The sequence below is a fragment of the Manis javanica genome, chromosome 13 (assembly GCF_040802235.1).
Source record: "Manis javanica isolate MJ-LG chromosome 13, MJ_LKY, whole genome shotgun sequence".
NCBI classification, from domain to species: domain Eukaryota; kingdom Metazoa; phylum Chordata; class Mammalia; order Pholidota; family Manidae; genus Manis; species Manis javanica.
This window is the reverse complement of record NC_133168.1, coordinates 26,835,375-26,861,239: the sequence shown is the minus strand read 5'-3', so window position 1 is coordinate 26,861,239 and position 25,865 is coordinate 26,835,375. Positions and strand designations below refer to the sequence as shown.

The 25,865-nt window shown below is 46.3% G+C and overlaps 1 protein-coding gene across 1 annotated transcript in view; it reads left to right on the top strand.

Annotated features, from left to right (window-relative positions):
* The window catches only part of LOC108403727 (uncharacterized), a 159,757-nt gene that overhangs the window by 4,759 nt on the left and 129,133 nt on the right, over positions 1-25,865 (top strand). The window lies entirely within an intron of this gene.

Genomic DNA, 25,865 nt, shown 5'->3' with positions numbered 1-25,865 from the left:
ACTAACAGTGGTTGGTTCAGTTAGTTAATTAGTAATATGAAACACACCTTATGGTTCCCCCCAAATTAATTAATTGCAATGTTGATTTTTCAAAAATGATAACTAAATCCTCACATCAGGACAGTTCTTTGTGACTTGCAAAGGCCTTCTTAAAATTTGAATGAAGTGGTCATGTGGGTGAGGTGTACAAGACCAAGTTATCTATCTAGATCATAAGTTGTCTACCTGATAAATAACGGCAAACATCTTACGAATTAAAGCAGACATGACTATATATGAATTAGAGTGCAAGATGCATATGTGTTTTTAAGATAAAACATGAGACCAAAAATCATTCCAGTAGACCTTTCTTGTCACGCCCCTGTCCCCAGGTGGGTGTGTGCACTGTCTCCTGTTGGACTGTTGTCAGGGAAGGAAGACTTAAGAAACACATCTCATTGCATCCCCATAACTACTGTGCGGGAAGTAGGACTGTCATGTCCAGGATACTGGAGAAGGAACTGTATTTCAGTATTAATAACATAACTGAAAATCATCAAGCTCTTACTGTGTACAAGGCACTACCTTCAGCTTTTTACATGGCCTTTCTTAGACCACAGGTGCAGACAGGGGCTATGAGTATGTATTATCATTAATCCCCACCTGGTAGGAAAGCAGACTTGGCAGGTGTGTTAATCATCTAGAGCTGCCATAACAAAATACCAGAGACTGGACAGTTCAAACAACAGATTTATCTTCTCACTGTTCAGGAGGCTGGAAGGCCAAGATCAAGGTGCCATTCAAGTTGATTATCAGTGAGGCCTGCCTCTCTTCTGGGCTTGTAGGTGGCTGCCTTCTCGCTGTGTCTTCACATGGCCTCTTCTCTGTGCATGTATGGAGAGAGAGATCTCTAATTTATCTTCCTCTTAGAAAGACATCAGTTATATTGGATGAGGCTCCACGCTTATGACCTCATTTAACCTTAAGGACCTCCCTGTAGGCCCAAACTCCAATTATAGTCACACTGGGGGTTAAGGCTTCAACATATGAATTGGGGGGATACACTCCAGCCCATAGCAGTGGGGTTGTGTTGCTGACATTAACTTGCACAGTCATTCACCATCTGTGAGACAGAACTGACCATGAACCAAAGTCCTGACCTAAGCTTGCTGCTGACTGTCTCCATGGTGGCAGGTGACCTGTCCAAGTTCTAGGGCAGGCCCTGTATGCCAAGTCTTCCTCCTCCAGGACCACTGTGCCTCAGCTGCACTGTTCAGATCCCCAGGAACAATTACAGCATAGAAGCTGAGCATCAAAGTCAACTGACTCAAGAGTGAGAACAAATCTGGAAAGCAGAATTTCTCTTCTAACAGGATATGTGTCTCACCATGAGTAAAGCAGGATCCATATGATGCAGTAACAGACACAGAAACCACCATAATGAAATCCCTTCCAGTAGGATTCCTGAATATCATTCAAAGAGAATCAGCCTTTGGTGAAGGTAACACTTTCACTTACAGTAATGACTGTAAACCACCTTCTACAGGACAAGTTAATCAACTCTTTATCGTCATATGAGGATAAAATATGGATATTAATAACACCTCGTTCTTGGGGTTATTGTAAATATTAAATGCATGGAAAATAGTTCAAACAATGCCTAGCATGTGGGATCCACTTAATAAATGATGGCTGTTGTAATACTGACAATATCTTTTTATCAGATTCAGCACAATAAAATCGATTTATAGAATTTCACTTGGTTCTTCCCCAAGCTGATCTGAACACTTTTTGTGTCCTTACTCTGTTTTAAGTACTGAGAGAGACACTTGTGTATACAACTCAGAGCTAGGAATCATGTCATAATCTTGCCTGTGTTCCAGAGCTCCCTCATGGTGCCTGTCCCTTGGAAATCCATCTCTGATCTTCAATAACTTGACCACTATACAACTGCCATTTCCGAGTGACTGAAAAACTACTAATACATATGCCAGCATGTCCATTTTCTCCTTATTCTACTTATTTCTGCCTATTGATTGTGGTTGTGTCTTCACAACTTTGCTTTTGTGAACTTTTTGGTCTCAAGCTATCCTCTCTTTACAGTCTCTGGCCTAAATCTTCTCTGCTTTTTAATATGCCTTCTTAACGTCCAGGTTTATGTATGATCTGCCTGGCTCATATGAAGTAACTCATTTCCCCAAAGTTCCTTTCCTTCCACTTCACAACTAGTTCTTTTTTAAGTAGCTGAATTCAGGTCAAGATGGGATTTTCTTTTGCTGCCGTCTGTATTCTTTGGGAGATCGAATTGTCTACTGAGAAACTCAAGAAATAATCTGAAGCTCTGCTTTATAGTATAGTACATGAGGTTTTTACTGCTCAGAAGATGGTAGAAGAAACTATTCTGTCTTGCCTCTATTAGACCAGCTTTGAGATCCATGTTAGGAAAGCCACATCTTCCCTATCCACAGTGTTCAAGGGCCAAGAACCTGTAACCTGTAGCTTCTCCTATGATGAGTTCCTGTCCAGTGACTCACCACCCAACCTCTGTCCCCAAGGGTATGAATCCCCACTCAGATATACCTCTTCCCAGACATCCCAAGTTCATTCTTTACTGCCTCTGTTGGTTACTGTCTTTCAGAAAGGAATTCTTATTGATATTCATCTTTTCCATCCAGATATGTTCCCTGAGGTCATCTCTGCCAGCCTGAAGACTCAGTAGGGCTGATGGTTCAGGAAATGGACAAACTTGGGTTTGAGTTTCGACTGCAACTTTCTGGTTATGCAAACTTGTATGAATTGAGTAAATTAACTTAATTTCCCTGAAACTTCAGTTTCATTTCATTTGAATGCCATGCAGAAAGGTAATACATGTAAGCTTGCACTTAGGAAACACTCAATAGTAATAGATGTTGTATTTATCAAATACAATTATTTGAATTTTGGCTATTCTCTGTGATAGCCATATTACAGAGTAATATGGAGCCATGAGATTTAATCCTATTCTTTCCTGTACAGGCTTCCAGGCTGCTACCCTGGCGGTGCTTCCATTTCCTTATCTACTCAGTCTCCACAGCATTTGGCTCCTCTTTTTCAGTCAAGGTTTTTCCTGCCTCTCCCTCAAATACCGGTTTCAAACCCGCCTTTCTCACTTGGGTGAGTGCCCTGCCAAGTAAGTTCCTCCCTCCTCACCCTCTGCCAGGAGCCTGTGATTATTCCATTCTGATCTTTGGTCAGGAAAACAATCCTGTTTTTGGATACTATCAATTTCTCATACCCTTCTTACTCTTCCAAAAAAACTTATAACTGAACAAAAAAGTAAAGCCCCCACACAAACCCACTACCCCTAAGCATTTTCCTCCTTCCTTTCCTGGCCACTCTTCTCAAACACATGATCGGTGCTTACAGCCTCTTGTTCCTTCCCACATATCCCCCACCTGGTCTCATTCCCATTCACATGGTCTGCAGAGAGCCCACCTTCAGGGTCACAGTGGCTCCATTCTGCCTGACTTTTTGCCTCTTCCAGGCCCCATCTCTTGGACTTCTTGTAGGTCTGCAGTTCTGCTGACCTCTTACTCCTTTCTAGATGTATTCTAATTTGTGGGGCTAGAGAAAGCATGGATTTGGGAATCAGGTAAGTCTAGGGTAGATAACCTCTGCTCCATCCCTCCAGGAAGCCTTTCTGCCTCTCCTTGGGCCCCACAGCCCCACTGTTACAGATATTCATAGCCTCTGGGCTTCTCTTGCCCTAAGACAAGTTACCAAGCGACCTAGGGAGCCTAGTCTTGTTCCCTCTGTCTGTAAAGCAGGAAGAATGGCACCCAGAAATGGGAGACAGGAATGTGGTAGTGGTCTCAGTAAGGCCTCTGGAGCCTTCCCAGAGAGGGAAGAGTTAATGGTGGACTGGGGGGCTGCCCACTGGCCTGAAGGGCCTCTTTGGAAACAGCCTGAGAGTCTGCAGGGCCGAGGCGAGAAGGCGGCACTGTTGTTTAGAATGGCTTGTGGACATTCCTGGGCTGCTACAGACTCCTGGGAGTCATACTGCCCCTAGACAGTGGGAAGGACACCAGTGGGACCTTGGTGACCCTCCATTCTGGCCTGCCCAGGGCCGCCGTCCTGCTCTTACTCTGTCCTGTTGTCCTCTGAAGGATGTGTCTTTGTGGCAGATCATATGCTTTGATTTTTGGAATCACAAGAGTCACTTATTTGACAATAACATATTGATGGCTGTGAACTAAGCTTTGAGGCTCTTGGTTGCTATAGTGAGGACAGGACTGTGAATTTGTGGTTGCACACAGTGGGGCCGGGACTGCCCAACTTGTCCCCTGGCCTCCTGTTAGGAGGAATTTCAGGCTCCGAGGGGGTAGGGAAGAGGATTCCTGACACTCATCTGGCTGATCAGCCAACCTTTCCAGCATGTACGTCCTCCTGTCACCTTGGCCCAGGAACCCCCTTGGCTGTCCTGGCCTCCCGGAACCTCTCACATACCTTACTTACGGTCTTCCGACCTGCATGCATACTGCTTGGCTCTGGAGTCCTCTCTGCAGGTCAGAAGCCTATCTGTCCGTCAGGGTCTGGTTCAAGTTCTTTCCAGGTATCCTTCTTTCATGGGAAAGGCTGTTTGCCTTGAGAAGACAACCATATAATGTTAGAACCAGATGGCCCTAGAAGAAGATCACTGCATAGCAGTTTTCAAACTGTGCTATTGAGGAACCCTGCTGCGAACATGCTCACTGGAGCAGTGACACTTTTCCTTAAGGTGGAAGGAAGGGCCAATCGGCTTTAAACCACATTTGAAACCCGCTGATCTAGTCCAAGCTCCCCATTTTATGGATGAGAAGACAGATGAGGTCTACGGGGTGGGGTGGGGTGGGGGGGGGGTGTCTTCCTTAAAATCACCAGTGGGTGGGTGATGGAAGCACAGTGGGTCATAGCTCTGGCCTGTGAGTTCAGTTGCTTAGTTCCAAGTGCGGTTCTGCTTTTTCCTAAGAGAGTTACTTTATCTTGTGTAGAGTAGTAATACACACCCCCAGTCCCTGTTCTGAAACCCTTGGGGCCAGATGTGTTTCTGAATGCAGAACTTTTCAGAATGTGGAACATATACTGGATTATATGGCGCTGCTGGTGGGGTTTAGGGGCAACACTGCGTAAAACATGTCACTATTTCTGATTCAAAACGTATGAGCAGTCATTGCAGAAGGGGTAGATAGGTCATAGTCTTGTGTTGGTTCAGTTGAAGCTCTGCTGCCCAATCAATTAACAACAAAATCAGCTTTTGGTTTTTAGAGAGTTCTGGATTTAAAAAATTATGGATAAGGGATCATGAACCTGTAATAATAGTGCCAAACTTCTAGGGTGATTGTAAAGGCCAGATGAGTGGGAAGGAAAAACCCCAACCAGCACCCCTGCCTGTAAGTGCCAGTCAGATGCCTGTGCGGGGTGAGCCTTCAGCCACTGTCTCTGGTGGATGTTGTCGTCCCCTCTCCTGTCTCCCAGTTCAGGGCTGTTTCTCCCCGACACTGGCTATCTCAGTGCGCGCCTTGTCTCCTCACGCAGGTGGTCGGTGTCGAGAGGACAGAGGGCTGTTCGTGTGGTCATGAGCTGTCAGGCTCACACTTGGTGTGCCATGCTGAACTGGCCCACAGGACTTTCTCTAGAGGCCTCAGCAGTCGGAACAGGCTTAGAGAAGTGAGGCCAAGGGCCTTCTGGAATGGAAGTGAGGGCCAAAGTACAGGTAGTGGCTGTCCCTGAGAAGTGGTGTCCTGCGAGGACTGGTATTTACTTCCGGGGCTGCTGTTGTCAGGTGGCCTGGGGACATCCAGAGGCCCCCTGGTTGTCAGTCCAACATTTTCCACTGCACTCACTGTTTTCCAGACTGAGCCCAGGTTTGCTCAGTTCTCAGCCTCTCCAGTTGCCTGCCTTCTGCTTCACTGTTGGTGGCTGTGGATAAAATGAGAGTTCCTGTGGCCAGGATTCTCACCTGGCCCTTGTTGACTAAGCTCACTGCACACCTGTGGGCAATACATGGCTGTTGACTCTATATAAAGAGCTCCGCCTAGTGCTCTGCGTGCGACACGGTGGCAGGGCTGCAGGGCTGCAGGAGAGCAGAGCAGAGGCTGGAGTGGTGGCAGTGCCGAGGACAGAGGCCCAGAGAACAGCTGTGTGGGACGACTGTGCAGAGAGGCTTGGGGGACGACTGTGCAGAGAGGCCCGGAGGATGGCTGTGCGGGATGGCTGTGTGGACAGAGGGGCCCTGAGGACGGCTGTGCAGGATGGCTGTGCGGACAGAGGGGCCCTGAGGATGGCTGTGAGGACAGAGGGGCCCAGTGGACAGCTGTGTGGACAGAGGGGCCCAGAGGCAGAGACCAGCTTGCTGCATGCAGACTCGCTCTGAGTGAACAGGATTTTAGTGACTGACTTGCCACCTGGAAATAAAGTTGGGTATAACCTTTTCACCCCAAGAACGTTTTGCTGTCATTTTCTTTGGTCACGCTGAATCCATAGCGAACTTGCCCGGGGTTGAAACCTATTGTCGAGACAGTGGCCCTGGGCTCTGGCTTCGTGGGTCCGCTCCCTTGCCTGGGATTGGCTGAGGTATGAGCATGTTGAGTGACTTAGTTCCTGCCAGTGAGACATTAGAGGCATTGGTGGTAGAAGTGGGCACCGTACATGCCTAAGAGGGAAGAAGGATGGTCTTTTTCCTCTGAGAATGTTGTTCACTTTTGAGGCCTGGAGCTGCAGCCATCTTGTGGCCATGAGGGCACCTGGCCTAGGAGTGATGCTGGCCAGTGGAGGGTGGTCTTCTGCTTTGGGAGGTCTTTGTGCGGCTGGAGTTCAGGAAGCAGGATTGTTAACTAGCTTCCAGGTGGTTGTGGCTCCGGGAGTTCCAGGACTAGACTGTGAACATGACTGTCCAAGTGGTCGGACAGAATGTCTCCTTGAGGAGAGCAATGACAGCATCGTTTCCAGGACTGCAGGGTGCAGCTGGGTTCCTGGGGGGCCTAAGGTTCTCTTGTTGAGACTTCTCTCCCTGTAGATCATACTTTCCGAGGGCAGGGACTGAACTGGGGCTTGAGGTCTCCAAGAGATGCTTGTTGATATGTGTGGGTGTCTGTGTGCCTTGTCTGAGTGGAGCTGGCTTCCTGAGAGAGCCATGTTTTGGGCATCAGTGTTGTCTGAAGCAGCCTGACTGATGGAAAGGTCCAGATACTCAGTCCTGTACAGGGGGAGGAAGCCGGCAGGGCAGCAGTGGCCGCAGGGGGGGTGGGGGTGGGGAGTGTGGATGCGGATGGGGCTTCTGGTGCACTGCATGCTGCTTACCGCCTGTGTCTGATGACAGTTGGTGTTAGCTGGGCTCAGAACTAGTCAGTGCAGAGCCAGGGCTTCAACCCAGTTCTGAGACACCCCACCTCCCACAGTCCATTCATTCTGCTTCAGTGAGCCTGGCATAGAGGGTGGGGATGCTCTGACATGTGATGTGATGTGGACACAAAGGTGAATGTGGCCACTGGGCTGTCAGCCCCAGGAGGGCAGGGCTCTTGTGCTCTTTTGCTCATGGTTATGTAGCAAGCACCAATAACATGTCCGGCACACAGTGGGTTCTCAATTAATTGTTAAAGGAACAACTCAGCCTCAGCCTTTAAGGAGTTAACTTGGGTTCATTTACTCATCAGATACCTGCTGAGCCCCCACTGTGTGTCAGCCCCTGTCCTGAGGACCTGGAATGCAGTGATCACGAAGACCATCCTTATGCTCAAGTCTAGGACACCGAGGCTGGGCATACATGTATGTGGTCAGGGCTTGCAGTGGTAGAGGACAAGGGCTGTGGGGTCACCCGAGATGCTAGGACTCTTGGTGTCATCCCTAGGGGGACTGTGTGGGGCCCTGCCCTCCTGGGGTTGAGTGGCTGATGGATTGCTATTTGGGCTGACTGAATGCCTGTGACCTTCTCTCCCCATGTCTTTTGTGCACTGTGGGGTGCACCCTTGCTGAGCAGCCTTTCTCAGGGGTGTTCTGGGCCTCCTATGTTCTGCTGACCATTCCTGCCCTGCTCTCCTCACATATGGGTGGCTCAGCCGCTTTGCTGTGAGGCCTTCTCCCTGAGACCTGCCCTCTCTGACCCTTGTCGGATCCAGCCTAACAAGGAAGCAGTGTTTTCTATCAAGGCAGCTGGGTGTAGGGGGGAGCGTCCAACTCAGTGAGGTGACTGCTGGTGGTGCCAAGCCAGGGGTGTGCAGTAAATACCACTCCCTTCCTGTTGTCCACTGGGCCAAGGGAGTCCGCTCTTGGGCTTGGAGGCCTCTGAAAGTGGGTCCCTCAGTCCCTTCACAGCTGCCCACGTCCTGTGGTAGCCTCTGCCCCTGCCCTACCACACACACACCACTTGTGTCCAGGCTCCCTTCTGCCTGGAGTCTCACTTGGAGAAATTCCTCAAGCCCGGCTCAGACCTCACTTCCTTCTGACACCCTTCTGAGTTTCCTGGTGGCCTGTCCACACCCCAGGTCAGGACTTGTTGAGACTTCTCCCTGTAGATCATACTTTCCGAGGGCAGGGACTGAACTGGGGCTTGAAGTCTCCGAGGGATGCTTGTTGACATGTGTGGGCGTCCGTGTGCCTTGTCTGAGTGGAGCTGGCTTCCTGAGAGAGCCATTCCCAAGCCTTCTGGGCTGGCCTGATAACATCCCCCTGCCCTATTAGAGCCATGTCCTGCCTTGCTGAGCTGTGGGGACGGGCCAAACCAACCCCAAGCTAATGGCCTTTAAGTTACCTTTCCTTTTTGTTGACTAGGTTTCTCTAGGGGAAGTGTGTGTGTGTGTGTGTGTGTGTGTGTGTCCGTCCGTCCGTCCGTCCCCAGTATACTTGTGTGTGTGTGTGTGTGTGTGTGTCCGTCCGTCCGTCCGTCCCCAGTATACTTGTCTATTCCGTCAGCTCAGTGCAAGTACTGTCTCCGGTTCCCATATTTTACCCTCCCACCCTGTCCTTCCAGCTTCTCCATATATATAGACATGGTGAGGAGGCTTTGGCATGAAGCTTGGACTCCGGCTACTAAGATTTTCCCAGAATATTGTTTCTGCTAACTTATTTTGAGCTCCTGAATTTTTGTTGTATGCCATCTTTGTTTTTTTAATTTCGGTGTCATTAATCTACAATGTACATGAGGAACATTGCTTACTAGACTCCCCCTATCACCAAGACCCCCCGCATACTCCATTACAGTCACTGTCCATCAGCGTAGTAAGATGCTATAGAATCACTCCTTGTCTTCTCTGTGTTGTACAACCCTCCCCGTGCCCCTTTCTACATTATGTCTGCTAATAGTAATGCCTCCTTTTCCCCCTTATCCCTCCCTTCCCACCCATCCTCCCCAGTCCCTTTCCCTTTGGCAACTGTAGTCCATTCTTGGGTTCTGTGAGTACCATCTTTTATTTTACATGGATGCTGCACAGAAAGGGGAGTGTGGGATTGATGTGCGTGCTCTGTCGTTGGGGTTTGGGGGCAGCGCCTGAGCGGGGCGGGGTCTGCCCGCAACCAAGGCTACGCACACAAGTCCCACCGACTAGCACCGCCCACTCCCAGTGCCTGCTGCTCACGCCTCTCCCGCCGGCCAGCGCCACCTACTTCCGGTGCCCGGCACGTGTCCTTCCAGCTGCGCCATCACCTGCTGCAGAGAAGGAAGCTTCCTGCCTGATCGCGCCTGCCGCTCGCCAGTGCTCCCCGCTCATACCGTCCCTGCCGGCCAAGGCCTCCTCCCGCTGATGTCACCGTCGCTCGCCAAAGCCCTGCACCGCCGGCCGGAGCCCTCCAACAGCGGCTGCCTACCGCCGGCTCCAGGGCCCCACCTTGCCAGGGTCCCTGCGCCCTTCTTACGCAGGCCTGGCCTCGCAGCGGCAGCTCACCGTAAGCAGCCATCCCCAGGGTCAGGCGGCTTCGGGTTGGGGAAGGATGGGGCGGGGAAGGAGTCCGCTGCGGCTAGCTGCAGGCTGTTGCTTCTCGGTGGCGGGGTCTGCGGCCGGGGGCGGAGTCCAGCCCACCGTCTGCAGGTGCGCCATGAGAGGTGGCAGAGGCGGTGGCGGGGAGCAGGGTCTCCAGTGGGCGGCAGCGTGGACAGGCTGCGCTCCATGGTGGGCCGTGGCGTCCGCTGCGCGGGTGTCTGTGCCCGAGGCGGACTTCCGAGACTGCCGTCGGCAGGTGCGCAGCCAGAGACGAGAGCAAGGCGACGGGGGCGTTGGCAGTGGGAGGGCAGCGTCCATGGCTGGCGATGGTGTCGGTTCTGGGGGCGGAGTCGGCCGCAGCCAACGCCCAGCATGCCCCCCCCCCCGCCCCCCACCGCGCCAGGCAAAGCCACTGGCCTCCATCGCCGCTTCTCTCCACCAAAGCGCAGCTACCCGTCCTGGAGCCCGCCTCTCTCCTGCCCTGCCTGCCGGCGCCTCCCGCTGACACCCGCCCTAGATGCCTGCCGCTACCACCGCCCTCCAATACCTTCTTCCGCTGATGCCGACGTTGCTGCCTTCGCCAGCGCTCATGGCCCTCCACTGCGAGATCCCTCAGACTCGTACCACCGCCAGCAGGGGCCCCCCTGCCAGGGACCCGGCTCCCTGGTTCCCATGCAGGCCTCACCGCCTTGCAGCAACCTCAGTTCATAGTAAGTAGCCACCCCCATGTTGGCTTTTCTATCAGGGAGTTTGGGGATGTTGCATGGTCCTTGGGAGGAAAGTGGAAAGCTGTGGGTGGGCATTGGAAAGCAATGGGCAGCGCATGCACCTACCCAGCCAGGAAGGTGACTGGGTCTCAGCCAGGAGCTCCCCAGGCCCGCCAGCTTCTCTGACTTCGGGTAATGGTTCGGATGTCTGGTCCGTGGATACGCGGGCATGGCTGCTGCGAGGGTGCATCCGCGGGGTTCGGGGGGGTCTCCTGTGCTCCCAAACGGGTCAGCGCGGGAGTAGGCCAGTAGTCCAGGGAGTGTGTCAAGGTACCTGCGGCTGCGTGGTGGCAGCTTGGCCCACTGGTGAGTGTGTCGCTCTGGTGTCTGTGCGCGCGCACGCATGTGTGTGTGTGTGTGCGCGCGCGGTAGCTCTTGCACGTGTGGTGTTGTGTGAGAGCACTGTGCGGCCTGGGACAGTGTTTGTGTCTCTGGGTGCCTGTGCACTAGGAGAGCTTGAGGAAGGCAGCTGGTTTTCCATAACTGCCTAGCAGAGAAGTCAGGTGGGGAGACGGGGGCGGGCTGCTGGGGAGATTGGCCTCAGCAGGGAGGCCCCTGGAGCATGCATAGTCATAGGCGAGAGCATCCTTCCCCACCCCCTTCCACCTGGCAGGTTGCCTGCAAATCAGGGCTTCCCCTGTGACCCACTGCCCCTGCCTCCGAAAAAGCCATCTGGTAGTGGACTGTCCCTTTTTAGTGGGGAAGCCCAGTGGGTGAGGTTCACCCTCTTAGTGACATTTTTGTTTTCCCTATAAGGTCTCCACAGGGAACAACTTCGTCTGTCTGAGGTCAACTCATGAAAGTTCTACTTGATCCATTTCTGCAAACATCTGCTGTTCCCTACCTTCAGGGTTACACGAGGCAGGTAGGTAAGTCCTTTTAGCATCCTTAGCAAGCCACCATTCAGTGTCCTTCCTCATCCCATAGCATTACAGAGAGCACAGCTGTTCTCTGAGAAACTTCCCTCCTGCTTTCTGTGGTGGCTGCATCAACTTGCAGCCGTTGTCCCACCAGCATTCCGTTGTCTCCACATCCTTGCCAACACCTGTAATTTTTTGTCTCTTGGATTTTGGATGGTCTGACTAATGCGACGTGGCATCTCATAGGATTTAATCTTGCATTTCCCTGATGATGAGTGATATTGAGCATCTTTTTATGTCTGTTGGCCATCTGTATGCCTCCATGGCAAAAATGTCTTTGAAGTAGGTGAGGGGTGAGAAAATGAGAACATTTGATAACTTGATCTAGGCGATGGTGATGTGTGTACATACATCAGACTTCATCGAGCTTTGTGATTTGTGCATTTTATTGTATGTATTTCGGTGTAAAGTTTTTTTAAGAACAAAAATTATGGTCCTTTGACAAGGGTCAGTGTTGGAGAGACACACCGTGTATTGTGGCACTCTGTGGAGGTGAACTTGGGCTGCTCTAATATACATGCATCCGTGGGTGTAGGAGTGGGTAGTTTCTGTCGTGCAGCTGTCTAGGCAGGCTACTTACTGAAGTGGTCATTCCTGCTTGCTGATGCAACCCAATCTGGTGCATGCTATTAGAAAATTAATAAATAATGAAGTACAGTATAGGAGTTAAAATTTTGTCCCATGGTGCTATCAAAAGAGAGGGTAGCTTTTGGACAGAGGAGGTGAGGAGGCCTGAAGCACACATAAACTCCTGGTCCCCCTCTCCTTGGCGTTACTTACAGACCCTGATGAGCACCGGGAAGCCCAGCCAGAGGGTCAGTTTCCTGGGGTAAATGTCAGGTAGCATCGAGTTCGTTCTCCCTCTAGGCTTGTGGCTCCCAAGGCCTTAGCCTGAGTTGAAAGGGGCATGCTATGGAAGTATGAAGGACTTAGACCTATAATTTAACATTGAAAAAGTTATGTAAATTTTACTAATACTTCAGTAGTTGAGAAAGAGGTTATGATATTGGCTTGAAAGCATTTTTTGGTGGTTTGATTCCTTGTTTGCTTAAGTTGACAAAGGCAGGCTCCTCAAATGTATGGTAAGGTGGGGAGCAGCTGTGTAATCATTCAAGATTGGTATTAGTTAGTTCTACTATGTGCACTTCTCAATTTAGAAGCTAAAGCTTCTCAGATTATAAAAACTTTAACGGCAGTTAGTGAAATAAAGGATCCTCTGGGCGACACAGTATTTCATGTTGTGTAAGCATCTGGGTAATCAGAATAATGTGGTATTCCTGAAAGTCTGAGAAAATGTTGAGGGGGGAAAAATTATATTAACACCTACAAATATAATTGCAAAGTGAATCTTTGCTCATGTAGGGTTGAAGGTATATCCTGAAAACAGAGGAAATCAATGTACAAATCCCCTCATAATAGCAAAAACCGCACCTATGGAGAGCACATAAATAAAATGTAGTACATAGTAAGTATCATAAAGAATAATATCTAATGGTGAATTAAGTAGTACAATACCAGTTAAGCCCCCTACTGTAAGCAAGAAAATAAAGCTCAGGGCCCATAATATGGCCGGGGATCACTTTACATTTCCACCATGCAGAGTTGCTAATCAACTGAATACTTTCACACCTGTTGGAATTGCAATAATTATAGTGGCGGATGTAAAACAGGCTTGTGTATCAACATCTATGCCTACTGTAAATGTATATGCTCATATAATGAAGCCTAGAAAACCAATGGACATATTGCCCAGACTATGCCCATATACGCAAAAGGTTATTTTTTCCCAGAATAGTAGGTTACAATATGAGAGATGATTCCAAAGCCAGGAAGGATTAAAATATATACTTCGGGGTGACCAAAAATCAGAATAAGTGTTGATATAAAATTGGATCCCCTCCCCCAGCAGGATCAAAAATGTGTTTAGGTTGAGATCTGTTAAAGCATAGTAATGCTGGTAGCTAGAACATGGTAGAGACAGTAGTAGGAGTACGGCTGTAACTAGAACTGATCACACAAGTAGTTGAGTTTGATATTGGCTTATAGTGGGAGGTTTTGTGTTAATAATAGTTGTGATGCAGTTACTAAAGCCCCTAGAATTGACACCTGGTAAGTGAAGAGAAAAGAAGGTTAAATCCACTGAGGCCCTTGGATGTGCTAAATTACCTGCGAAGGGGGGCATATGCGGTTCACCGGGTTCCAGCTCCTGTTTCGACTGTAGAGGATGCTAGGAGAAGAAGAAAGGAGGGAGGGAGGAGTCAAAAGCTTATGTTATTATTTATATGGGGAAATGCTATGTCTGGGACACTAATTATTCAAGGCACTAGTCAGTTTCCAAAGCCCCCTATTATAATAGGTATCACCATAAAGAAAATTATTAAAAAGGTGTGCACGGTTATGCTTACGTTATAGATGTGGTCACTACCTAAGAGGGTCCCAGGCTGGCCTAGTTCAGCATCTTAAGGAGGCTTAGAGAGGGTCCCACTATTCCAGGTCAAGTGCCAAAAAGAAGGTATAATGTGCCGACGTATTTGTGATTAGTTGAAAATAATCAACGATTGATGAACATGGGTAAGGTGGCTGAATAAGTATTAGACTGTAAATCTAAAGATAGAGGTAAAGTCCTCTTCTTGCCAAGTCCTGAGGTGTTTTACATACTGAATTGAAAATTGAGAGAAGCAGCTTCAATTCTGCCGGGACTTCTCTCGCCACCTTTTTTTTTTTTTTATGGCGGGAGAAGTAGATTGAAGCCAGCTGATTAGGGTTTTTAGCTGTTAACTAAAGTTCCATTGGTTTGTATCCCATCACTCTAGTGAGGATTTAGGATTTAGCTTAATCAAAGTGTTTGCTTTGCATTCAAGTGATGTAGGATAGAGTCTTACAGTCCTTAGGATCAGAAATTAAGTGCTTTATACTTGCTTAGAGCTTTGAAGGGTCTTGGTCTGTGTAATCTAAATTTCTAGTTTAGAATTGATATGGTTGGAATTGGTGGAAGTATTTATTGTGGATAGAATAATTAGGGGTGGGGCTAATTTTATGTGTTTCATAGTTTCAAATTGTCACTTTTATGCTGTTGGTTATTGGGAATATTGTTAGTGTTGTGGAGTAAGTCAGTGCATATAAAAATATAAGTTTAGTAGAGCTATTGCTGCTATTAGTGGCAATATCATGTTGTTGTTTCTGCTAAGTTCTTGAATGATCATGCACTTCAGTAAAAATCTGGATAATGGTGGAGGGCCTCCAAGTGATAGTTAGGATTGTGAGCATAATCGTTGTAGTTAGCAGTGTCTTACTTGATAAGTGAGACAAAGATAAGGTTGTTGTCGATGAGTTGTGTACTAGCATTACAAATATTGATAGGGTCATTATAATATACATTAGGAGATTTAGAATAGTAATAGTTGGGTTAATGTTGTTATTATTATTATTCAACCTGTGTGGGCAATTGAGGAGTAAGCTATAATTTTTTGTAATTGTGTTTCGTTTAGACCCACTCAGGCTCCAATTAAAATTGAGAGTGTTAAGTTTATGTTAACTGTGGGTGAAATTTGACACAGAACTGAGATGGGTGTGATTTTTTGTCGGGTTAATAGTAGTATGCCCTATGACAGCAGGGTTCCTTGTGCTTCTTCTGGAACTCAGATGTGGAATGGGGCTATTCCCAGTTTTATGGCTATGGCTGTGGTAATGATGATAGATACCATGGTATCATACATTTTTGTAATAGCCCATTGTCCATAGAATATGAAATTGGTAGTGATGGCTAGCATTAGTAATATAGATGCGGGCGGTAGCTCGTACTAGGAAATATTTCGTTGTTGCCTCTATAGATCGTGGATTGAATTTTTTCATTAAAATAGGAATTATAGCAAGTATTTTTATTTGGAGTCCTTGGGGGAGACCTGGAGAGAGCCAGATGGACTGCAGTGCTATAGAAGGTGCGGCAGTGGCAGACACTGTCCAGGGACGGACGGGAAAGGGGAATTGGAGAGAATTCAGGAGCCCAAGGCCCTGGGTTAGGAGTGGAAGCGTGGCCTCACCTGCTTTTCCAGGAACGTGGCTGTGGGTGTGGACTCAGCCCATGTGGGTCCCTCTCTTATACAGCAGCAGCTGAATGCTGGTGTTGCTGGGCAGGTCTCTCCCTGGGTACTAGGTGAAACCTCACCCCGAATCAGGGACAGTTCTTGACTCTGATAGGGCAAGAATTCTAGACCAGGTCAAATGTGCGCCGGGAAGAAAGGAATTCATTAAAGCAAGAGTAGAAAGCGAATGTCAGCAGCTGTGCAGGCTGTAGAGAGCAAGGCAGAGCAGAGGGAGAAAAAAAAGTTCACTGAATTGCTGCTTGGCACAGGGCATATTCCTTGGCAACTCCTGGCATCCCGGTGTCCACTTGATCTGCATGGCGTGAGAATTATATCCCTACAGTCCCAGAATTTGGGGAGCCATGGAGCACTGGATGGAGTGAGATTATGTCCTAAGAACTACTGCTTCCCCATTGGCCTTAAATAAAACAGGGAGAGAGAAAAGGATTATAAAACTAGAAAGCTGGATAAAGTAGCAAAGTGACAGAGACATTTACCTCTGGACGTGGAGGTCAGAGGGTTTTTGTCTTAGGGTAAATAGTTCAGAGACAAGTCCAGTTGGCTTGTGCAACAAGAAGGTTCATTTCTGTCAGACAATGTACACACCCAGATGGGAATGGAGGTGACCTGAGAGAGGAGGCGCAGTTAAGGGCCTTTTGGGTAGCTCTGGGCGTAAGGCATGCTGCATACAGCTGATTCCTAATTCCTTTGAAGTTTTGTCTTAAGAGTAGAGTTATTCAGGGGACTGTGTTGATCCATTTCTCAGCATTTTTTATCCCCCTAGGTTCATTTGCCGTTCTCAGGTCTCTCCCATCGTGGTTACAATGTTCCTTAATTGATAGAGGGGCTGGAAGAAGCAGAACAGCATGTAGATGAAGTTAAAGTATAAAGTGGGCTTTTTTTTGGCTGAGTGTATTTTACAGTGGCACGACCCTCATCCCATTTCCCTGCTCTGTGTCACTGCGAATGCAGAGAGTGGATTGAGAAGGTGTCTCAAAAACTTCTGCACTTTCTTTGACAGTCAAAACTTCCCAGTAACATCCAGTTAGTTCTCATCTTGGTCACCCGAGGCAGCTGCGAACGGGTGACGTGGGTGCTGTCACTCAGAAGTGGGACCTGCTGCTTAGATATTCTTTGTGCTCCATTGTAGTCAGAGCAGCATAAAGTCTGCTCATACTCAGGAAATTAAAATTCTAGGTTTGGGAAATTCCCCCCCTAACTACACCCTATCGTGCTGCCTTGCAAGTGCTCAGACAGCCAGGAAGCATCTCCAGCGGAAGTGGAACTTGCGCTGCCCCATTTGACATGGCGACGGGGAGTCGCTGGGCCACCTCCTCTTCCCTGTCGGGTTTTTCCAATCTTAACCCTGAGAGGAGCGGAGCCCCTTGCACTGCAAAGCTGAGCACACACGGCAGCTGTTCAGCTGCTCTGACTCCAAGATTTTGTTCTTCATAGGGTCCTGTGTGTAAGGCTGGGTCACGGTGAGGTGACAGGTGAGGCTGGGGGAGGGGAGAGCAGCTGACAGGAAAACAGACTCCTGAAGCCATTTCTCCCATCTCTCTGCTCATGTCCCTGGGGAGAAGGGCCTTGGCCTTGGCATATGCCGGAAGCCTTGACTTTATTTTCCTGAAAGGGATCGTCTTTGGTGCAGATCAATGACACAAGAAGGAAGGAAATAATAGTGGAAGTGGGGAGCTCTGTGCCTCCTCTCGGGGAGAGGGAGGTTCCTGCAGGCATTACCGGTATGTGGAGACACCTGTTGTGATGTAATGATTGATAAGAAGTAAATATTTGGTAATTCAGATGACCAAAATACATTTCCTAGGTATTTTTGCTCCTCATCCACAGTTCGTGAAAATCCTGCTGAGCCATAACTGTCCAATGGGTGTCTTGTTAGGTTAATGCAGAGGCTTTGGGGCCCTAGCCCAGGGTAGAGGCTGGTTGCCAGGGGCACCAGGCTTGTGGTTAGAGGGTGGGAACTTTCAGCCTCCAGCCCCCAGGGAAGAATAGGAAAGGGATGAGGGCTGGAGGCTGAATCAGCAATGGCCAGCGATTTAGTCAGTCATGACTGTGCAGTGAAGCCCTCAGAAAAACCCATGAGAAAAGCACATCTCTCTCTCAACTTTTGCTTCTCTATCAGAGCTTCCATGCTTGGGAAACCAGGTCGCCTGCACAGGCCACCATGCCAGGCCCCAAGCACCTGGAGGATAGAAGCTGCTTTATTTGGGACCTTGCCCTATGTGTGTGTTCATCTGGCTGTTGTGTGCCTATGGTATGTACTCTTTGTTGAACTGGTAAACGTGTTCCCTGAGCTTCTGAGGCACCCTAGCAACTTGGGCAGACCTAAGGGGGAGGTCGTTGGAACCTCCAGTCATAGTGTGTAGGTGGGAAGCACAGGCTAATTGCATGGGCCAGGCAACTGGGCTCTGGAGTTGGGGTGGAGGGCAATCTTGAGGATAGAAACCTTACCCTGGGGAATCTGGTGCTGCGTCCAGGCAGATTTCCTCAGAGTTGAGTTCTCAGACACCCTGCTGGTGTTCGAGAATTGCTTGGTGTTGTATGCATTCGAAACAGGTCCAGTATCCTGAAAGGAGTTCCAGTGCTGTGTATGAAAAAGAACGCTGGGTCATATGATACTGTTATGAATATTTTTAGGCACCTCCACACTGTATTCCACAGTAGCTGCACCAATTTACATGGTCACCAACAAAGCACGAGGGTTCCCTTTTCTCCACATCCTCATCAACGTTTGTTATTTCTTGTTTGTTGGTACAAGCCATTCCGACTGGTGTGAGGTGATAGTTTGTTGTGAATTTTTTTTTTTTGTTATCATTAATGTACAATTACATGAGCAACATTATGGTGACTAGACTCCCCCCCATTTCAAGTCGCCACCGCATACCCCATTACAGTCACTGTCCATGCGTACTCAGATGCTATAGAATCACAACTTGTCTTCTCTGTGTTGTAATGCCTTCCCTGTGTGCCAACACTCCCCCGCCCCCCCAACATTATGTGTGGTAATTGGAATGCCCCCTTTTCCCCCTTATTCCTCCCTTCCCACCTATCCTCCCCAGTGCTTTTCCAGTTGGTAACTGTCAGTCCACTCTTGGGTTCTGTGAGTCTGCTGCGGTTTTGTTCCTTCAGTTTTTCCTTTGTTCTTATACTCCACGTATGAGTGAAATCACTTTGTACTTGTCTTTCTCCGCCTGGCTTATTTCACTGAGCGTAATAATAATACTCTATAGCTCCATCCGTGTGGTTGCAAATGGTAGGATTTGTTTTCTTTTTATGGCTGAATAATATTCCATTGTGTATAATATGTACCTCATCTTCTTTATCCATTCATCTGCTGATAGACACTTAGGTTGCTTCCATTTCTTGGCTATTTTAAATAGTGCTGTGATAAACATAGGGGTGCATCTGTCTTTTTCAAACTGGGCTGCCTCATTCTTAGGGTAAATTCCTGGAAGGTGGAATTCCTGGGTCAAGTGGTATTTCTATTTTGAGCTTTCTGAGGAACCTCCATACTGCTTTCCACAATGGTTGAACTAATTTACATTCCCACCAGCAGTGTAGGAGGGTTCCCCTTTATCCGCAACCCCACCAACATTTGTTGTTGTTTGTCTTTTGGATGGTGGCGATACTTACTGGTGTGAGGTGATATCTCATTGTGGTTTTAATTTTCATTTCTCTGATGACTAGCAATGTGGAGCATCTTTTCATGTGTCTGTTGGCCATCTGAATTTCTTCTTTGGAGAACTGTTCCGCTCCTCTGCCCATTTTTTAATTGGATTATTTGCTTTTCTTGTTTGTTGAAGTGTGTGAGCTCTTTATGTATTTTGGATGTCAACCCTTTATCGGATTTGCCATTTATGTGAATATATTCCCGCATATACTGTAAGGTACCTTTTTGTTCTATTGATGGTGTCCTTTGCTGTAGAGAAACTTTTCAGCTTGATATAGTCCCACTTGTTCATTTTTGCTCTTGTTTCCCTTGCCCGGGGAGGTATGTTCCTGAAGAAGTCGGTCATATTTATGTCCAGGACATTTGTGCCTATGTTTTTTTCTGAGAGTTTTATGGTTTCATGACTTACATTCAGGTCTTGGATCCATTTTGAATTTACTTTATGGGGTTGGACAGTGATCCAGTTTCATTTCCTTATGTGTAGCTGTCCAGTTTTGCCAGCACCGTCTGTTGAAGAGACTGTCGTTTCCCCATTGTATGTCCACAGCTCCCTTATCATAAATTAATTGAGCATATATGTTTGGGTTAATGTCTGGAGTCTCTATTCTGTTCCACTGGTCTGTGCCAGTAGCAAACTGTCTTGATGAGTGTGGCTTTGTAGTAGAGCTTGATGTTGGGGAGCGAGATACCTCACCCACCCACACACACACAGACACACTTTTTTCTTCCTTCTCAGGATTGCTTTGGCTATTCGGGATCTTTGGTCTTTCCATATGAATTTTTGAACTATTTGCTCCAGTTCGTGGGAGAATGCTGTTGGTAATTTGATAGGGATTGCATCCAATCTGTAGATTGCTTTGGACAGGATGGCCATTTTGAGGATATTAATTCTTCCTAGCCAAGAGCGTGGGATGAGTTTCCATTTGTTAATGTCCTCTTTAATTTCATCTTAAGAATGTCTTACAGTTTTCAGGGTACAGGTCTTTCACTTCCTTGGTTAGGTTTATTCCTAGGTATTTTATTCTTTTTATGCAATTGTGAATGGAATTGTTTTCCTGATTTCCCTTTCTATTAGTTCATTGTTAGTGTATAGGAAAGCCACAGATTTCTGTGTTGATTTTGTTTCCTGCCACTTTGCTGTATTCCAATATGAGTTCTAGTAGTTTTAGAGTGGAGTCTTTAGAGTTTTATTATGTACGGTATCATGTAATCTGCAAATTGTGACCGTTTAACTTCTTCTTTACCAATTTGGATTCCTTGTATTTCTTTGTTTGGTCTAATTGCCGTGGCTATGACCTCCAGTACTATGTTGAATAACAGTGGGGAGAGTGAGCAGCCCTGTCTTGTTCCCGATCTCAGAGGAAAAGCTTTTAGCTTCTCACTGTTCAGTATGATGCTGGCTGTAGGTTTGTCATATACGGCCTTTATTATGTTGAGTTACTTGCCCTCTGTTCCCATTTTGTTGAGAGAGTTTTTATCATGAATGGATGTTGAATTTTGTTGAATGCTTTTTCTAGCATCTGTGGAGATGAATGTGTGGTTTTTGTCCTTCTGTTTGTTGATGTGGTGGATGATGATGATGGATTTTTGAACGTTGTACCATTCTTGCATCCCTGAGATGATTCCCAGTTGATCATGGTGTTTGATCCTCTTGATGTATTTTTTTTTTTGTTTTTTTGAGAGGGCATCTCTCATATTTATTGATCAAATGGTTGTTAACAACAATAAAATTCAGTATAGGGGGGGTCAATGCTCAATGTACAATCATGAATCCATCTCAAGCCTAACTGTCGTCAGTCTCCAATCTTTTGAAGCATAACGAACAAGTTCTTACATCGTGAACAAATTCTTACATAGTGAATAAATTCTTACATGGTGAACAGTACAAGGGCATTCATCACAGAAGCTTTCAGTTTTGATCACGCATTATGAACTATAAACAATCAGGTCAAATATGAATATTCGTTTGATTTTTATACTTGATTTATATGTTGATCCCACATTTCTCCCTTTATTATTATTATTATTTTTATTTTTAATAAAATGCTGAAGTGGTAGGTAGATGCAAGATAAAGGTAGAAAACATAGTTTAGTGTTGTAAGAGAGCAATTGTAGATGATCAGGTGTGTGCCTGTAGACTATGTGTTAATCCAAGCTAGACAAGGGCAATAAACCATCCACGGATGCAGAAGATTTCTCTCAAAGCAGGGGGGATGAGGTTCTGAGCCTCACCTCTGTTGATCCCCAATTTCTCACCTGATGGCCCCCCTGCGACTGTGCCTGTCTTAGGTTGTTCCTCCCTTGAGGAATCTTACCTGTCTCTGGCTAACCAGTCATCTTCCGGGGCCATACAGGGAAATGTAAAGTTGGTAAGTGAGAGAGAAGCCATATTGTTTGAACAGGTTAGCTTTTTACTTCTTTGCAGATTTATGCCCTGTGGCTTCTATGCCCAGCACTTGTCTCGAGGTATCTTTACCACCTGGAGGAATTATGATACTCGGTAACTTCGATATGAGGCACGAATTCTATTTAAGGGTTGTAATTAGGAAGGAAGAAGAAAAGCTATAGAGGTAGCATATGGAAGAAAACATGGGAGGATTGATTATTTCTTTGACATATCTTCTTGTAGAGTACCTTAAGTATGTATAGGTTTTAAACTACTAACTAATTTGCACACACATATTAACATAATAGGAATACGGTGACATAAACAAAGCGAATCTATAATTACCATCCATCTCCAGTGAAGCCAGGAAAACCATTTAGGCACCCTAGGCATTTGTGAAAATTTGTCTATGATATGATGGATATTGTCCAACTGTACTTGAACAGTCTGAGAAAAATCAGACAAATTAAAGGAGCCCATTTCTGGGATCTGTTCACCTCCCATATGTTCTTTTAACCGTAGATAATCTATAGTCCTAAGATTTTGGAGTGCTACAACTTGCACCCCTCCCAACTCCTGGTTGAGTTCCAACAGTACAGATCCGGTCAAATTCGTTGTCTCACTGTATGCACATGCCAGCCTAGACATCTCCTTCCTCATTCCAATGGCAAGTCCAGGAAACGGTGGGGTGGACGCAGCCACAACCGCAGCATCGCCCGGATCCCTGTGGAGGCTTTTTGATGATCATCCCCCGGCACAAGTCCTCCAGAGAGTGCTGATGCCGGGAGCTCCTCCTCATATTGTATCTTAGTTCATTTTCTGGGTATCCAAGCTAGGCCTTGATCTTCTGCATAGAAACAAACAGACCCTTTGCCCACACTTTGACATGCCCTGTATACCACTGTGCAGAACTCATTGGAGGTCAGCACACAGGGACTGCTTCTTTTTTTTTTTTTTCTTAAGAGAAAGGAATATTATCAGAAAAGAGTACCTCCATAGCTGATCATCTGACACCCTTTAAGTGATCAACATTAAGGATATTTAAAGCATGCGTTGATCTTTGATTTACCAATAGTTTTATCCTATCAAGGAGTAATCCCCCTTTTCTTTCTTTCTTTTTTTTTTAAATCTTTAATCTACACTTACATGAAGAGTACTATGTTTACTATGCTCTCCCTATATCAGGTCCCCCCTAACAACCACATTATGGTTACTGTCCATCAGCTTAGCAAAATGTTGTAGAATCCCTACTTGTCCTCTCTGTGTTGTGCAGCCCACCCTCCCCTTTCTCCCTCCCCCCCATGCATGCTAGTCTTAATACCCCCCTTCTTCTTCCCCCCCTTATCCCTCCCTGCCCACCCATCCTGCCCAGTTCCTTTCCCTTTGGTAACTGTTAGTCCATTCTTGGGTTCTGTAATTCCACTGCTGTTTTATTCCTTCAGTTTCTCCTTTGTTCTTATACTCCTCAGATGAGTGAAATCATTTGGTATTTCTTTTTCTCTGCTTGGCTTATTTCACTGAGCATAATATTCTCCAGCTCCATCCATGTTGCTGCAAATGGTTGGATTTTTCCACTTCTTACGGCTGAGTAGTATTCCATTGTGTATATGTACCACATCTTCTTTATCCATTCATCTACTGATGGACATTTAGGTTGCTTCCAATTCTTGGCTATTGTAAATAGTGCTGCGATAAACAGGGGTGCATCTGTCTTTCTCAAACTTGATTGCTGTGTTCTTAGGGTAAATTCCTAGGAGTGGAATTCCTGGGTCGAATGGTAGGTCTGTTTTGAGCATTTTGATGAACCTCCAAACTGCTTTCCACAATGGTTGAACTAATTTACATTCCCACCAGCAGTGTAGGAGGGTTCCCCTTTCTCCACAGCCTCGCCAACATTTGTTGTTTGTCTTTTGGATGGCAGCTATCCTTACTGGTGTGAGGTGATACCTCATTGTAGTTTTAATTTGCATTTCTCTGATAATTAGCGATGTGGAGCATCTTTTCATGTGTCTCTTGGCCATCTGTATTTCTTTTATAGAGAACTGTCTGTTCAGTTCCTCTGCCCATTTTTTAATTGGGTTATTTGTTTTTTGTTTGTTGAGGCGTGTGAGCTCTTTATATATTCTGGATGTCAAGCCTTTATCGGATCTGTCATTTTCAAATATATTCTCCCATACTGTAGGGTTCCTTTTTGTTCTATTGATGGTGTCTTTCGCTGTACAGAAGCTTTTCAGCTTAATGTAGTCCCACTTGCTCATTTTTGCTGTTGTTTTCCTTGCCCCGGGAGATATGTTCAAGAAGAGTCACTCATGTTTATGTCTAAGAGGTTTTTGCCTATGTTTTTTTCCAAGGATTTAACAGTTTCATGACTTACATTCAGGTCTTTGATCCATTTTGAGTTTACCTTTGTATATGGGGTTAGACAATGGTCCAGTTTCATTCTCCTACATGTAGCTGTCCAGTTTTGCCAACACCATCTGTTGAAGAGACTGTCATTTTGCCATTGTATGTCCATGGCTTCTTTATCAAATATTAATTGACCATATTTGTTTGGGTTAATGTCTAGAGTCTCTAATCTGTTCCACTGGTCTCTGGCTCTGTTCTTGTGCCAGTACCAAATTGTCTTGATTACTGTGGCTTTGTAGTAGAGCTTGAAGTTGGGGAGTGAGATCCCCCCTGCTTTATTCTTCTTTTTCAGGATTGCTTTGGCTATTCGGGGTCTTTGGTGTTTCCATATGAATTTTTGAATTATTTGTTCCAATTCATTGAAGAATGTTGCTGGTAATTTGAGAGGGATTGCATCAAATCTGTATATTGCTTTGGGCAGGATGGCCATTTTGACGATATTAATTCTTCCTAGCCATGAGCATGGGATGAGTTTCCATTTATTAGTGTCCCCTTTAATTTCTCTTAAGAGTGACTTGTAGTTTTCAGAGTGTAAGTCTTTCACTTCTTTGGTTAGGTTTATTCCTAGGTATTTTATTCTTTTTGATGCAATGGTGAATGGAATTGTTTTCCTGATTTCTCTTTCTATTGATTCATTGTTAGTGTATAGGAAAGCTACAGATTTCTGTGTGTTAATTTTGTATCCTGCAACTTTGCTGTATACCGATATCAGCTCTAGTAGTTTTGGAGTGGAGTCTTTAGGGTTTTTTATGTACAGTATCATATCATCTGCAAATAGTGACAGTTTAACTTCTTCTTTACCAATCTGGATTCCTTGTATTTCTTTGTTTTGTCTGATTGCCGTGGCTAGGACCTCCAGTACTATGTTAAATAACAGTGGGGAGAGTGGGCATCCCTGTCTGGTTCCCGATCTCAGAGGAAATGCTTTCAGCTTCTCGCTGTTCAGTATAATGCTGGCTGTGGGTTTATCATATATGGCCTTTATTATGTTGAGGTACTTGCCCTCTATTCCCATTTTGCTGAGAGTTTTTATCATGAATGGGTGTTGAATTTTGTCAAATGCTTTTTCAGCATCTGTGGAGATGATTATGTGGTTTTTGTCTTTTTGTTGATGTGGTGGATGATGTTGATGGATTTTCGAATGTTGTACCATCCTTGCATCCCTGGGATGAATCCCACTTGGTCATGGTGTATGATCCTTTTGATATACTGTTGAATTCTGTTTGCTAATATTGTATTGAGTATTTTTGCATCTACATTCATCAGGTATATTGGTCTGTAATTTTCTTTTTTGGTGGGGTCTTTGCCTGGTTTTGGTATTAGGGTGATGTTGACTTCATAGAATGAGTTTGGGAGTATTCCCTCTTCTTCTATTTTTTGGAACACTTTAAGGAGAATGGGTATTATGTCTTCTCTGTGTGTCTGATAAAAATCCGAGGTAAATCCGTCCGGCCCCGGAGTTTTGTGCTTGGGTAGTTTTTTGATTCCCGTTTCAATTTCTTTGCTTGTAATTGGTTTGTTTAACTTTTGTGTTTCTTCCTTGGTCAGTCTTGGGATGTTGTATTTTTCTAGGAAGTTGTCCATTTCTTCTGGATTTTCCAGCTTGTTGGCATATAGGTTTTCATAGTAGTCTTTAATAATTCTTTGTATTTCTGTGGAGTCTCTCGTGATTTTTCCATTCTCATTTCTGATTATGTTGATTTGTGTT